Source organism: Schistocerca serialis, chromosome 3 (assembly GCF_023864345.2).
Source record: "Schistocerca serialis cubense isolate TAMUIC-IGC-003099 chromosome 3, iqSchSeri2.2, whole genome shotgun sequence".
NCBI classification, from domain to species: domain Eukaryota; kingdom Metazoa; phylum Arthropoda; class Insecta; order Orthoptera; family Acrididae; genus Schistocerca; species Schistocerca serialis.
The window spans coordinates 422,960,691-422,976,397 of NC_064640.1; the positions used below are offsets into that span (position 1 = coordinate 422,960,691).

Consider the following 15,707-nt stretch of genomic DNA (forward strand, 5'->3'; position numbering starts at 1 on the left):
ATGCATCTTAAAGTGTAACACGTGCAAAAAAGATCAACATTATACGTGAAAATTTAACTTCTCTTGCAGCTTATTAATCATCAAGACCAGTATTATATGTGAAAGCCGTGTTTTTCTTCTACCAACACCATGTATATTACCGTATATACTCGAATAATGCGCGCATGTTTTTTTCCGAGTTTTAGGACGAAAAACTGGGGTGCGCGGATTATTCGAAACATTGTTGATACTGCTCCGCCTCCAACAATACATCCCATTATACTATTGCGTTGTTGCAGCCTCAGTCTGTGACGCATCAGTAGCACGTTAGGAGTGAAGTATTAACGTCTTCAAACTTGTTAATTATGGCTACAAGTTCTCGTTATCGCTCGTACACTGCTAAAGAAAAAGTGAAAATTATTGAAGAAGCCGAGAATATTGGAAACCGTGCAGCAGGAAGAAAGTACGACGTATGTGAGAGCTGTATTCGCGACTGTCGAAAAAATAAAACGCAGCTTCAAGAAACTAATAGTAATCGCCGGGCATTTCACGACCAAAAAGCGAAGCATCCGGACTCGAGAAAAGGCTCTGCGATTATGTAGATGAGAAGCGACAATACGGATGCGCGGTGACGAGTGAAATGTGCCAACTTAAAGCATTGTCTTTAGCCAAAGAACTAGGCATTACCAGTTTCAAAGCTGGCAAGCTCTGGCTATCAAGATTTTTTAACCGAAATAGTTTAGGATTCCGGAGGAAAACTTCTATTGCTCAGCGGCTTCCAGGCGATTACGAGGAAAAAGTAGTGAATTTTCATCGTTATGTGATAAATCTGCGCCGTAAACAGTCCTATACAGTGTGGTCCATTGATCGTGACCGGGCCAAATATCCCACGAAATAAGCGTTAAACGAAAAAACTACAAAGAACGAAACTTTGCTAGCTTGAAGGGGGAAACCAGATGGCGCTATGGTTGGCCCGCTAGATGGCGCTGCCATAGGTCAAACGGATATTTCTGCGTTTTTTCAAATAGGAACCCCCATTTTTATTACATATTCGTTTAGTACGTAAAGAAATAGAATGTCTTAGTTGGACCACTTTTTTCGCTTTGTGATAGATGGCGCTGTAATAGTCACAAACATATGGCTCACAATTTTAGACGAACAGTTGGTAACAGGTAGGTTTTTTAATTAAAATACAGAACGTAGGTACGTTTGAACATTTTATTTCGGTTGTTCCAATGTGATACATGTATCTTTGTGAACTTATCATTTCTGAGAACGCATGCTGCTACAGCGTGATTACCTGTAAATACCACTTTAATGAAATAAATGCTGAAAATGATGTCCGTCAACCTCAATGCATTTGGCAATACGTGTAACGACATTCCTCTCAACAGCGAGTAGTTCGCCTTCCGTAATGTTCGCACATGCATTGACAATGACAATGCGCTGACGCATGTTGTCAGGCGTTGTCGGTGGATCACGATAGCAAATATCCTTCAACTTTCCCCACAGAAAGAAATCCGGGGACTTCAGATCCGGTGAACGTGCGGGCCATGGTATGGTGCTTCGACGACCAATCCACCTGTCATGAAATACGCTGTTCAATACCGCTTCAACCTCACGCGAGCTATGTGCCGGACATCCATCATGTTGGAAGTACATCGCCATTCTGTCATGCAGTGAAACATCTTGTAGTAACATTGGTAGAACATTACCATGGAAATCAGCATACATTGCACCATTTAGATTGCCATCGATAAAATGGGGGCCAATTATCCTTCCTCCCATAATGCCGCACCATACGTTAACCCGCCAAGGTCGCTGATGTTCCACTTGTCGCAGCCATCGTGGATTTTCCGTTGCCCAATAGTGCATATTATGCCGGTTTACGTTACCGCTGTTGGTGAATGACGCTTCGTCGCTAAATAGAACTCGTGCAAAAAATCTGTCATCGTCCCGTAATTTCTCTTGTGCCCAGTGGCAGAACTGTACACGACGTTCAAAGTCGTCGCCATGCAATTCCTAGTGCATAGAAATATAGGACGGGTGCAATCGATGTTGATGTAGCATTCTCAACACCGTCGTTTTTGAGATTCCTGATTCTCGCGCAATTTGTCTGCTAGTGATGTGCGGATTAGCTGCGACCGCAGCTAAAACACCTACTTGGGCATCATCATTTGTTGCAGGTCGTGGTTGACGTAACACATGTGGCTGAACACTTCCTGTTTCCTTAAATAACGTAACTATCCGGCGAACGGTCCGGACACTTGGACACAGGTTACCGAGCAGCGTACATAGCACACACCCGTTAGGCATTTGGATCACAACAGCCATACATCAACACGATATCGACCTTTTCCGTAATTGGCAAACAGTCCACATCACGAAGCAAATACCGTCCGCACTGGCGGAATGTTACGTGATACTACGTACTTATACGTTTGTGACTATTACAGCCCCATCTATCACAAAGCGAAAAAACATTCATATTTCTTTACGTACTACACGAATATGTAATAAAAATGGGGATTCCTATTTTTAAAAATGCAGTTAATATCAGTTTGACCTATGGCAGCGCCATCTAGCGGGCCAACCATAGCGCCATCTGGTTTCCCCCCCTCAAGCTAGACGAGTTTCGTCCTTTGTAGTTTTTACGTTCGATGCTTATTTCGTAAGATATTTGAACCTGTCACTATCAATGGACCACCCTGTATATTCTCGCAAATTGGTAATGCGGATCAAACGCCAATCTATTTTGAGATGCCGCTCGACAACACAGTGAACAGGAAAGGAGAATCCAGCATCACGATAGGAATTGGCGGCAGTGAGAAAGATGTACAGTGATGTTGTGTGTAACTGGCGATGAACGAAAGCTACCACTTTACGTGATATTTAAAAGGAAAACTATTCCGAAAATAACAATAAAAGGAATTACCGGTATTCGTGAGAGCGAACTCGAAAGGGTGGATGGACAATGAACTTATAATTGACTGGGTGACACATGTTTGGCAACATCGTCCTGGTGCGGTACTGAATTTACGCAACATGTTGGTCCTGGACAGCTTCCGCGGACGTACTACTAAGGAAGTGCGGGACAAATTGCAAAAAGGGAAAAGTGACTTGGTCATTATCAAATGGTTCAAATGGCTCTGAGCACTATGGGACTTAACATCTATGGTCATCAGTCCCCTAGAGCTTAGAAATACTTAAACCTAACTAACCTAAGGACATCACACAACACCCAGTCATCACGAGGCAGAGAAAATCCGTGACCCCGCCGGGAATCGAACCCGGACGCGGCAAGCGAGAACGCTACTGCGGACACTTGTTCATTATCCCTAGAGGCCTAACATCCATCCTTCAACCACTAGATGTGTGTATAAATCGGCCATTCAAAGCTGCACTTAAACAGCGGTATACGCAATGGATGGCTGATGAAAACCATAAGTTCACACCTAGTGGAAAAATCAAACGGCCGGATTTGTCCCAGATTTGTGAATGGGTGAAAAGTGCATGGGACTCCATTCCGCAACCAATGGTGGAAAAATCCTTCAAAAAATGTGGAATCACAAATTCACTGGATGGAACAGAGGACGACGCTCTATGGGAAGATGGTGAAGACGACAATGATTCTCCCGCTAGTGTTGACGATGGAAGTGATGAATAGAGTAGTAAGAGAGGAAACGTACCGGTATTGACTAAAATATTAAAGTGCACATTCTGTATTAACAGATTCTTAAACAAGATAATTCACATTTCTTTTTTGCTATTGTAAGTACGCGTAGTGTCCCGGCTGGCGGTGGTGATGATCCCCGGCCGCACGCCCGTGTAATGGGCCAGCCGGCCAGTTACACGCCGCTGGCCGTCCGCCCGCCGGCTGGCCAGCTGCACGCCGCTGAATCGGTTGTGTTTTAACGATTTATCAACCTGTACAGCAGCGTTGCTTCAAACTAGTAGTTATTATACATACTTTTGAACACATCATAACGTTGGAGCAATTTCGTTTTGTAAATAAAACAAATTAAAGGAAAAAAAAATTTTTTTCCTCTTCCTCAAAATTGGGGTACGCGGATTATTCGAGGGCGCAGATTATTCGAGTATATACGGTAATGTACACCATTAACTTTTCCTATTTGTGTGTATGCGCCACTTAACAGTGATAATGCTATTAGCTGACCACATCACGTGTCCTAAGCTCTGAATATCCGCTGTATCGGCTGGCGAGATCACGTGACATGAGTAATGACTGGCTTGCAAAAGCGCATCGCAATCTCGATTTCAATGCTTTGGAAAGTAACATGCGGTGTTTGGTGGAATTCGAATTTATACATTCGTAATACGAAAATATGCAGTGTACATGGCCTTCTTTTCTGAGTTTCATTTCTAAATGGCTTAGAAATTCTACGCCGGTGTATAAAACCACTACCATTCAAAGGATTGATAAGTTTTACGGTTTCTAGGAAAAGTATACTGCCACTTAACACGGAAAAACTGTATTTTCGCCCGGGAGAAAGTGTGTTTTTAACTGGGAAATCCGGGAATTTTTTTCCTTGTCTGCATATACACCTTGTAATAGTAAAATCAAGCTTTTTGCAGATGATGCAGTTATCTATAATCAATTACTTTCTGAGAGAAGCTGCACAAGTTTTCAGTCAGGTTTTTACAAGATTTCAAAGTAGTGCAGAGTTTGGCAACTTGCTGTAAATGTTCAGAAACGTAAAATTATGCACTTCACAAAATGAAAAAACGTAGTGTCCTATGACCATAATATCTATGAGTCATTGTTGGAATCTGCCATCTCATACAAATACCCAAAGTGTAAAACTTTTTAGGGATGTGAAATGGAATGATCACATAGCTTCAGTTCTGGGTATAGCAGGTGGTAGACTTAAGTTTATGGCATAATAATGGGGAAATGCAAGCAATCTACAAAGGAGACTGCTTACAAATCACTCGTTCAATCGGTTGTAGAATATCGTTCAAGTGTGTGGGACCTACTCCAGATAGTACTAACAGGAGATATTGAATGTCTACAGAGAAGAGCACACAAATGGTCACAGGTTTGTTTGATCCATAGGAGAGTGTCAGAGAGCTACTGAAGAAACTGCACTGTGGAAGACTCTTTAAGATACCCATAAACTATCCCAAGAAAATCTAGTAACAAAATTTGAACAACTGACTTTATATGATGATTCTAGGAATATCTTACAACCCTCCTATATATTGTTCACATGGGGATCCTGAGGATAAGATCAGAGTAATTACTGCATGCACAGAGGGATTCAGTCAGTCATTCTTTCTGCACTCCTTACGAGAATGGACTAGGAAGGAAAACCCTAATAACTGATGCAATGGGATGTACCAGCTGCCATGCACCTCACAATGGTTTGCAGATTGTAGATGTAGGTGATAGAACATGCATTGAACCAACTTCGATGTTTACTCCACCCCAGTACCAATAACCACGATATCAAGGGCCAGTCGCAATAATTGGGAACCAGCTTGCCTCGGGAGAGGATGTCCCGACTTTGATTCCCTTCACAACTAAATCAGTGTATGTATCCAGACCAGATGGGTCACAGTGTTCTACCAGTAAGTGGTCTTAAACTGCCAAGTTCTTTGTAAATTTGACTCGATTTTGTTATCACTGAAATAACGTCGCATACCCTCTCACTTTGCAAAATTCTGTTTCATTTCCTTGTCTGTTCTGGGTGCATCACTTTCTTTTGATGGGCAGTGTATTTTAGTGATGTACATTAGTAATGTATTTAGTAAATCTATCTGTAATTCACAAATTTTGTCAACTGAAAAATGGCACCTACACATTAACTTAAGAAATGCTACTACTAAAGTTAAATAGCACTAGGGCAAGGGGAAAATTGCTCGGCCTGGCACAACATTCTTTCTGTTCTGTTGATGCCATCAAGTAGGAGAGCATTCAGGGAAGTAGAATGATCAAGGTATACATTAACAAAAGGCAAATGAATCATGGAAACTTAATCAGTACACTGTTAACTTCAAACCATCACTATTCCACTTAATGCTATTTGTCATTATGCCAGTAAATTCAAATTAGAAAGAAAGCTGCTACTTTGAAGAAGAAGAAGAAGAAGAAGAAGGGCTGCTGCTTTTGCACTACACAGCTGCTTTTTATCTCCCATTGGTAGCTTAATTTACTATCAGTTACATCGGTATTTCAGGATAAATAACTGACCTATAACTGTAAATAGTGTCCTGTTCATAGCATACTGCTGTTTTCTATGTAGGTAACAGAACTTTTCAATCCACAAATGTAGCTACTCTGATAATTTCTAAAAAGAGTGGCTAGTGAGGTATGTTTTTAATTTTCGTATTTCTTGCTTTATGTTGGTTGGGAGCTTGTTCAGTACCTTTGCTCCAGAGTACGTAACTTCACTCTGAACCCTTGACAAGGGTCAAAGAGTAAATGAAAATTATTTTTGTGTTTTCTGATTGTATGGGTCATGGCATAATTGAAACAGACCATTAAGGAATAAACATCTTGGAAAGGGAGTGTGGGAATTCAGAGATCACTAGAAAGGCCTCTGCAAGAAGTGTACTTAACACAGTATTCTTACTGCTTGCTTCTGCTGAATAGATACTTTATTTACCTTAGGTGAGGTGCCTCAAAGGATAATGTCATAAGATGACAAGGAGTGAAAATATGCAAAAGAAATCAACACTTGTGTCTGTATCTCAACACAGTGAGGTATACCATTAAGGGCAAAACATGCATGGATTCCTTTTTAACTTGTTTTCCACCTGGATCTCAAGGGTTTCATTTAATTATAACTATTAACGCCTGTTTGATAGGAGCAAGTCATTTTTACTTGTTTGAAATCATAAACTATGAGTCTTCGCGAGATGAAGACTTTGACTGTTTACTATGAAGATTAGATCATCATTAATATATCTTAAAAACGGGTAGTATCAGTACTGATCTTTTTGGTACCCCATATTTTATGTTCCCTGTTTTTGAGGATAGTTTCATTCCTGTGACATGTTAGTGTGGTTATCTGCTTTCTGTTCTGGTGAGACTTTTATCTGTACAAAAGGAATTCCGTTAATGCCATATAGTGCTGTAGTTTCCCAAATAGAATTTTGTAATCCACACAAAGGCTTTGGCAAGATCATATAATACACCAGTGGGATATTTTTTAGCTTGCCAGGTCTTGTGAGGTCTTGAACTGCATTATCTGTGGAGAATTCGTGACAAAAGTCACACCGAGAAGCAGTTTACAAGTTGTGCTCCAACTAATCTGTCAGTGTTTTATCATAGGACACTTTCTCAAAAACCTTTTGAAAAGACTGGGTGGAATTAAACGGGTCTGTTACCAGTTATGGTTTGCTTACCAGTATCTTGTGTTGCCCTATAATTTAAATGGCATCTTAATCTGTAGAATAGCTTTACTTACACAATTTTTGGAAGAAAAGTCAGCAGTGCTAAAACCAATTTAAAAAGAAGCCAATTGATTTTGTGTGTGGATTTGTTGTTGTGTATGAGTCAAGTTCACACCACAAATGAAATGTGAAATTGATTTCATCTATCAAAAAGGTTATGGTGAGTCTTTTCTGCCATGGAAAAGTGATTCTTCTTATTGATTACATCACAAAAAAACCTTGCAAATACTGTACAAGCCCGTTGTGTCAACCAGGTTAAAAATTACAGTGGAAGCGGACTGAATCACAAAATAAAGTGTTGCCTTTCTTCAGATGTCTGCCTAAAGTATGTTGTGGCACTGGAAAAAGAAAGATTTGAAGTTAAATTGTTCGAACAGTCACTTTGACTGCCACATTTGATATTTTCAAGAATACACTTGTTTCACACACAAAGAAATTTGTGGATAAGAAAAAAAGTTGAGTACAGTAAAGAGGTTATTACAGCTATATTGTATGAAAGTTGTGGTAGAATGTAAAAAATGAATTGATCGTATGGCATTGTTGGCCCGGTAGGCCCCATCCATGGAAGTTCAGCCACCGGGTTGCAAGTCTTTGTCAGGTGACGCCATATTGGGCGACTTGCACATTGGTGGTGGTGGTGATGAAAGGATGAAGATGACAACACAACGCCCAGTCCATGAGCGGAGAAAATCTTCAATCTGACTGGGAATCAAATCTGGGCCCACTGCGTGCTAGACAAACATGTTACCATTCAGCTAAGCAGGCGGACAGTAGAATGTAAAAGAGACTACTCACAGAAAAGCAGAAACATTGATGTGTCTAGAGTCACATACAAAAAGAAAGAAAACATGCTAGCTTTTGTAGTAATCCTTTTTCAAGCCAGAATACAAATACAAACAGAAAAACACTCTCGTGCCTATGCTCCAATATGTCTCTGGCTGGACACACAATACCAGAACTGCATTTCAGCAGGTGGACTAGGTTGGGGTGGGGGTTTGGGTTGGTTGGGTACGGGGAGGGGGCGGGGGGAAAGGAGAATTGCAGAGAGAGGGGTAAAGAGTGGGTGGCTAGGAACTTTGAGGGAACCAGCCAGTTTGCCACCTAGGAATGTGGAAGGGACGGATGGCAGGTGCATGGGCTAGACATATGATGCACAGTTGTCGGAGTGGTGCATGATGGGATAACTTGGGGATGTGAATTGAAAGGGGATGACAGGCAGAGGGGGGAGGGGGGGGGGGAGGAAAGCTCTTGGTTGTGGTGGGTGGAGGCTTTGAGGGCAGTGGGTTACTGGAGGTTGAGGTCAGGACAATTACAGGAGTGAGGATGTGTTGCAAGGATAACTCCCATCTGCATAGTTAAGAGAATCTGGAAAGATCCAGATGGCTCTGGTTGTGAAGCAGCCATTAAAATTGAGAATCTTGTGCTCAGCTGTTTCACTGGGTGGTCAGTTTTCCTCTTGGCAACAATTTGACTAGTTGGCAGTCATACCGTCATAAAAAGCTGTGCAGTATTTGCAGCAGAGTTGGTATATGATATGGGTGCTTTCACAGGTGGCCCAGCTTCTGATGGGGTAGGATAAACGAACCTGTGACTGGGCTTCTGTGGGGAGTGGTTGTGGGTGAGTTGGGCATTTCTTCCACAGGGATCATAGTAGATGTTTATAGTAGGAATGGCATAGAGGTGGACTAGGATGTTGTGAAGGTTGGGTGAGGTGGGAAACACCACTTTATAGGATGCTTGGTAAGGAGCTTGGGTAGGATGTCCCTCATTTCAGGGCATGGTGAGGGATAATCAAAGTCCTGTCAAAGGATACAGTTCAGTTGCTCCAGTCCAGGTTGGTATTAGGCGACAAGGGGGAAAAGGGTGCTCCTTCATGCTTTCTTTTTGCGTTGTGTGATGATTGGTGGTGTGTGAGGGTATGACACACAGGAAATTTCTTTGTTGTCCGGGGGGGGGGGGGGGGGGGTAGTGTGTGCCTGTGGCCTGTGAAGGGCTTCATGTGGCCTTCAGTATCATGGGCAAGGGAGTTCTTGTTCTTGTTACTGCAGACACACCGCCCAGAGGTGGCCAGGCTGTGTGGGAGGGATGTTTTGGAGTGGAAGGGATGTCAGCTGTCAAAATGCAGGGATTGTAGGTGGTTGGTGGGTTTAATGTGGGCAGATGTGTGGATGGAGCCATCACAAGGGTCAGTAAAGTGAAGTCGTATGGCATGAATAGTTGGGAGACTTCCCAGAACAGGTTCAAATGCCACATTAGAAAGGTTTTTCCCATCCTCTATGCCCGCAGGCACCTTTCCTTCGTGAAGTGCGAGAGCTATGTGTATTATTGTTGATGACTGCTATTGTGTGTGTGTGTGTGTGTGTGTGTGTGTGTGTTTGTTTTTTTTTTTTTTTTTTGAGATGATGAGAGAAGGTAGAGGGTGAACGGTAGTACATGACAATGGTGTCTGGTGTCACGTGCTCTCATTCCACAAGATACTGTGGAGACATTTGGAATTTAATCAGGGGCATTGGTGCAAAGACTGGAGTTCAGGGTCTTCACCCCACCACCCTTATGATCCCCTATGCCATAAAGGCAAAGGGGAAATTGTCGACAGTGGATGGTGTACACAGTCAGTCATGCATGCAAGTCCCGGCCACACCTGACAGTGCTTAACTTTGGTAATCCAATGAGAACCAATTTATCCACCTTGGTGTGGTCGTTGACATCTGAGAGGTGGAGGTCAACATTCAGGAAGGTGGCATGTTGAGTCTACCCGATGAAGCATATGGGAGAGAAAGTGTAGGGTTTTTGAAGAAATAAGGATAGGATGTCTTGGTACAGAGTCCAGATCATGAAGATATCATCAAGAAACATGAAACAGACTAGGGGTTTGGAGTTTTGGGAGGCTTCAAAAGTTCCCTCCAGATGGCCCATAAAGAGGTTTGCAAAGGAGGGTGCCATGTAAGTGCCCAGGGCTGTGCAGAGGATTTGTTTAAATATCTTCCCTTCAGAGGAAAAGTAGTTGTATGTAAGTGTGTAGTTGATAAGACGTATATAGAATGAGATTGCAGGTTTGGAGTCTGAAGGTCATTGGGAGAGTAAGTGTTCATTTGTGGCAAGCCCATGGGCATGAGGGAGGTTGGTATGTAGTGAGGTGGCATCAACAGTGACAAATGGGGATCCAGGAGATAAAGGGGTGGGGATGGTGGAGATTGAGTGAAGGAAGTGGTTAGTGTCTTTGATATGTGTTGCTAGGATTTGGGGAACTGGTTTGGAGGTGTTGGTCAACAAGAGTGGAAAGTTGTTCAGTGAGCGCACAATATCCCACTACAGTGGGGGGTCCAGGACTGTTGGATTTATGGATTTTGGGAAGCATGTAGAATGTGAGTACGCAGGTTGTCATTGGGGTGAGGTTACAAGAGTGTTTCCCCCTTGACACCCAGTATCAACATGGACAGAAATAGCTGAACCTTACCATTCATCAGGGCTTTGATTATCTCTCATCATGCCCTGAAATGGAACATCCTATCTAAGACCCTTCGCAAGCCTCCTAAAATGCTGTTCCATTCCCCACCCAACCTATGCAATGTCCTAGTCCATCCCTATTCCACCCTCACTTCCAACTCCTTGCCATAAGGGTTGTATTCCTGTGGAAGACAAAGGTGCAAGATCTGCCCAATTCACCAACCCAGCACTTCATACTCCAGTCTCATCACAGGCTTATCCTACCCCAACAGATACTGAGTCATATCATATACCAACTTTGCTACCAACACTGAACAGCTTTTTATACTGATATGACTACTAACCAGCTGTCCACCAGGATGAAACTCCACCACCAAACTGTTGCCAAGAACAAAGTTGCACACCTGGTGTCACAACATGCAGCTGTGCATAAAAGGCACAATTTCAATGGCTGCTACACAACACAGCCCTTGTGAATCTTTTCCTCTACCACCAGTTTCTCTGAACTAGGCAGATGGAAGTTATCCTTGCAACACAGCCTTCACTCCTGTAATCATCCAGGCCTTCACCTCCAGTAACCCACTGTTTCCACACCCACCCCTTTCTCCATCCTGTCACTCCTTCTGAATTCATGTCCGCACATCAGCTTCAGCGTGTGCTGCTCCACATTGGCTCTGACAACTATGCATCACATGCCTGTTCTGTGCACCTGCTACCCCTCCCTACCACATTTGTATCTGACAAAGCAGCTGCCTCCCTCAGAGCCACTAGTCGCACAGCCCCTACCACTCTTCCCGTGTTCCGCATCTCTCCCCTTCTACCCACCTGACACAAACCTCACAAGAACATAGCCCACCTGCTAAAATGTAGCTGTGGTACTGTGCATCCAGCCAGTGCCAGTTAGGAGCACAGGCATGTGTGTTTGTAGTCTAGCACAAAAAAGGATTACTTTGAAAACTAGTAAGTTTTCTTTCTTTTTGTGTGTCCTTGTTGATGACTCAATGCTTCTGCTTTTCAGTGAGTGGTTTCCTTCACTCCTCCTTCACTCCTGAAGTTATTACAACCATAGATATGTATTATGCAGACATTCCAGAATTCCACTTCAGGGATAGAATATACTCATTGGATAAAGTGTCAAGTAAAAGGGGATAATATCTGAAAACAAGTGTGTTTTTGACTTTAAAAGAATAGTCTTATGATAGGCTAATAAATTTTCCCATGGTTCATGCAGCAATATTTGATATTTTTGTGACATGCAAGTTCGCTTACCGTATAAATCATTACATCTTAATAGGAAAAATGAGTTTACACAATAACTGTTACAGAAAATGATTTTCCTTTCGGTATACAAGCAGCAGAGCTAGTCCGTATTTTGCAGTTGGCACATATATTATGAATAGAGTGCTAAATGATAATGCTTATTTTTTAAAAAAAAAGAAAAGGAAGAGCTCCAGATGCCATCCCAACTTGAGTTATGTTTCAGGGAGTGAGTGAGAACAGCTATATGCTACATGTAGTAATATATGGTTCGGAGTTAATATGTAGGCCCCAGAATGTGGTATACTCTGTTACAAGATCTTAAAAGCTCTCATTGCATGAAACCATGCTGTAGAAATAGTATTTGGTGATAACTAATGCTGATCTTGTAGACATCTCTTTAAAGTGTATCTTGAACAAGAAAGTTTCACAAGTTCAGTAAATAACATTATTTAACTTCAGAAAATTCAGGGAGCAATAAGCAGCAGTAAAACCTGGGCAGAGGATATTATCAAGTTTTCCCAGTGCACTACGTGCAAACTTAAAGCATATTAGAAGTTCGTTCGTCACTGTGTATTCAGTCCATATCAAAACCTTTCAGCTGAGTCTATATTCTTTTTTGAAACCCTCTCTCCCTTGCCATATCCCCATTTCCCCTCTCTGGTACACGTACCATTTGTGTACTTCTCAGTATCAACAAACATAGGCATCGAAGACAACTTTTTGTGGCTTCCACTAAAAGGATTTCCCTGATCATTGACAAGTCACCTTCGATGAATTGGCTGCAAGGAGCCAAACCTATTACATCTTTCCTCATAAGCTGCTGTAAAAATTGTGGGCTAATGATTAAGACATACTATCCTTATTTCACCAAAACCTTATTATCAGTCCAATCTATTTAATTTGGTTCGATTTTGCATTCTAAGCTACCTCAATAGACTATATCCACAATCCGTATCATAACTTATTTAAAATGTCTGTCATTCATCAACCTACCACCAAAAGTAGTTTATCACCTTTTGCATATTAAAAATTTACAAGTTTACTTGAAAATCTTTCAGAGATGTTTATGAGCAGGAACTGCCTTACAAATATGGCTCACAAAAGCTGCTTCAGTGCCATGTCATCCTATAAGGGGCGAACAAATAGTATCCATTCAAAGGATTCACAGTCCAGTCAGTATGCCAGTGAGGCAGGCATCCCACCGCCGTACCAGGTTGAATATATCTGTTTGGTAAAACACAATGTCCTGCCGTGTGAAGAAGTTGCAGCTGCTTGCTACTCATCCTCATTTGACAGGAATTGTCAACCCTTCAAAGGCCTTTTGTAAGGGACTGAAGGTATGATGATCACATGGAAAGAGATCAAGACTACAGGGCAGATGTATGAGTGTCTCCCACTGGAGTTGACATAAGTTTTGCATTTCGTTACTGGATGAGGCTAGCCTCCCACATCAACTGGTGTTTTATGTGGAATCGCTTTTCCACATTACCACATGCACATCAGGAAGACATAAATGCAACACTAATCCCTCCACTACATGTTGGTGCTTATATACCTGCATCTGAGTCATGCTATGTTGAATCTACGCTGCAGCAACACCCTCAAACAAACCCTTTTCAATCACCCCTTATACAATATAAATACTCCTACTAACCCTCTAACCAGGTCCACCTTCATCATTACAGATTACTATTCTGGGTGGGAACATTTAAATCCCAATACCCCATGAAAAAGAGAACTATCTTTTACAATGCCTAGACATCCTGATCGAAATTGTTTCTATTCACTCCAAAGTATCTTTCCACTTCTACCAATTTACAAAGTATCCTTGTCCATTGTTATGCCTGTTGCGATCCCAGACTGTACCTATGTGTAAGAACAAACCACGAGACCTATCCTATGTATTTACATATTGCATACAGTTCCGAACTTATCACTGGTGTAACCTATCCTTTAAGATACAAGGGCACTTTAAAAGTAATTGTAGCCCGTGAGTGTGTTCACACACACACACACACACACACACACACACACACACACACACATACACACGCGAGCGAGCGCAACCATATTACCAACCTGCAATACCCTTAAATACACTTGTGGAAGCTGTTCTTGCTCATGTATCCTAATTCTCCCACATTGCTCACCTCACCTGTATATACACTGAGGTAACAAAAGTAATAGGATATTTCCTAACATAGTATTGGACGTCCTTTTGATGGGTGTAGTGCAGCAACATGACTTGGCTTAGTCTACAAACCGGTTGTGAACAATTGTGGCCCAGTGACATGTTTGGGAATGTGAGGTCTATGAATGATTGCTAATGGTCTCCAAGTAGACAAACATAACCATTTTCAGTCAATAACTGGTTCAGCTGAACCAGCGGACCCAGTACATTCCATGTAAACACAGCCTACACCATTATGGAGCCATCACCAGCTTGCACAGTGCCTTGTTGACAACTTGGGTCCATGGCTTTGTGGGGCCTGTGCCCCACTCAAACCCATCCATCAGCTGTCACCAACTGAAATCTGGATTTGTCTGACTAGGCTATTGTTTTCCAGTCACATGGCGTCCAACCGATAGTCTAGAGTCCAGGAGAGACACTGCAGGCGATGTTGTGCCGTTGTCCCTCATTGATTTCTGCAGTTGTTTCATTCAGTGTTGCTTGTCTGTTTGCACTGACAGCTGTATGTAAACACAGCTGCTTTCTGTCATTACGTGAAGGCCGTTGGCCACTGCATTGTCCACAGTGAGAGGTAATGCCCAAATTTGGTATTCTTAGCACACTGTGGACTATGTAGACCTTGAAATATTGAATTCCCTAACAATTTCCAAAATGGAATGTCCCATGCATCTAACTCCAACTACCATTCCACATTCAATGTCTGTTAATTCCCACTGTGTGGCTATAGTCACATGGGAAACCTTTTCACATGACTCACCGAATACAAATGGCAACTCCATCAATGCACTGCCCTTTTATATCTTGTGTACTTGACAATACCACCATCTTTGTGCGTACATGTCGATATTCGATGACTTTTGTCACCTCAAAGTACATTCCATTGTAGTTCCGTCACAGCATTTAGAAAAAGAGAGGGAGTGCTACATGTTAAGTAGTTATATATCTTCTGAAAATGAGTTATGTTCTACATAGGAGTGTTTTCGTATTTGTGTTAGTATCCGTATAATTAAGAAACTGTCTCAGAACCCAGTACCAGTTGCAGGTTGCATATGTAATGGCTTCCAGAGACAGAAATTTGATTTTCAATATTTTGCATAATTATTGAGTGTATTAAAAAATTTAAAATGCAGTCAAATCTACACATTAAGAGGTATAATGCTAGGTTAAAAGCTTAATACAGTAAGTATATGTCTTCAGGCAGCATAATTCATGGTATGCAAATACCTGGACTTCAGTCATTTAGTATTTTAGAATGAGAGCACTTAGCAATTTCTTACAAGCTACACACACACACACACACACACACACACACACACACACACACACGATGAGAGGAAAAAAGTTATTACTACTTCATTTTTGCTGTTCATACAGTAAAACTTCAGGATCAGACATGACGTTTTAATTTATT

The 15,707-nt window shown here is 41.9% G+C and overlaps 1 protein-coding gene across 1 annotated transcript in view; it reads left to right on the forward strand.

Moving 5' to 3' along the window:
- The window catches only part of LOC126470301 (protein purity of essence), a 475,244-nt gene that overhangs the window by 289,652 nt on the left and 169,885 nt on the right, over nucleotides 1–15,707 (forward strand). The gene's annotated exons all lie outside the window — the stretch shown is intronic.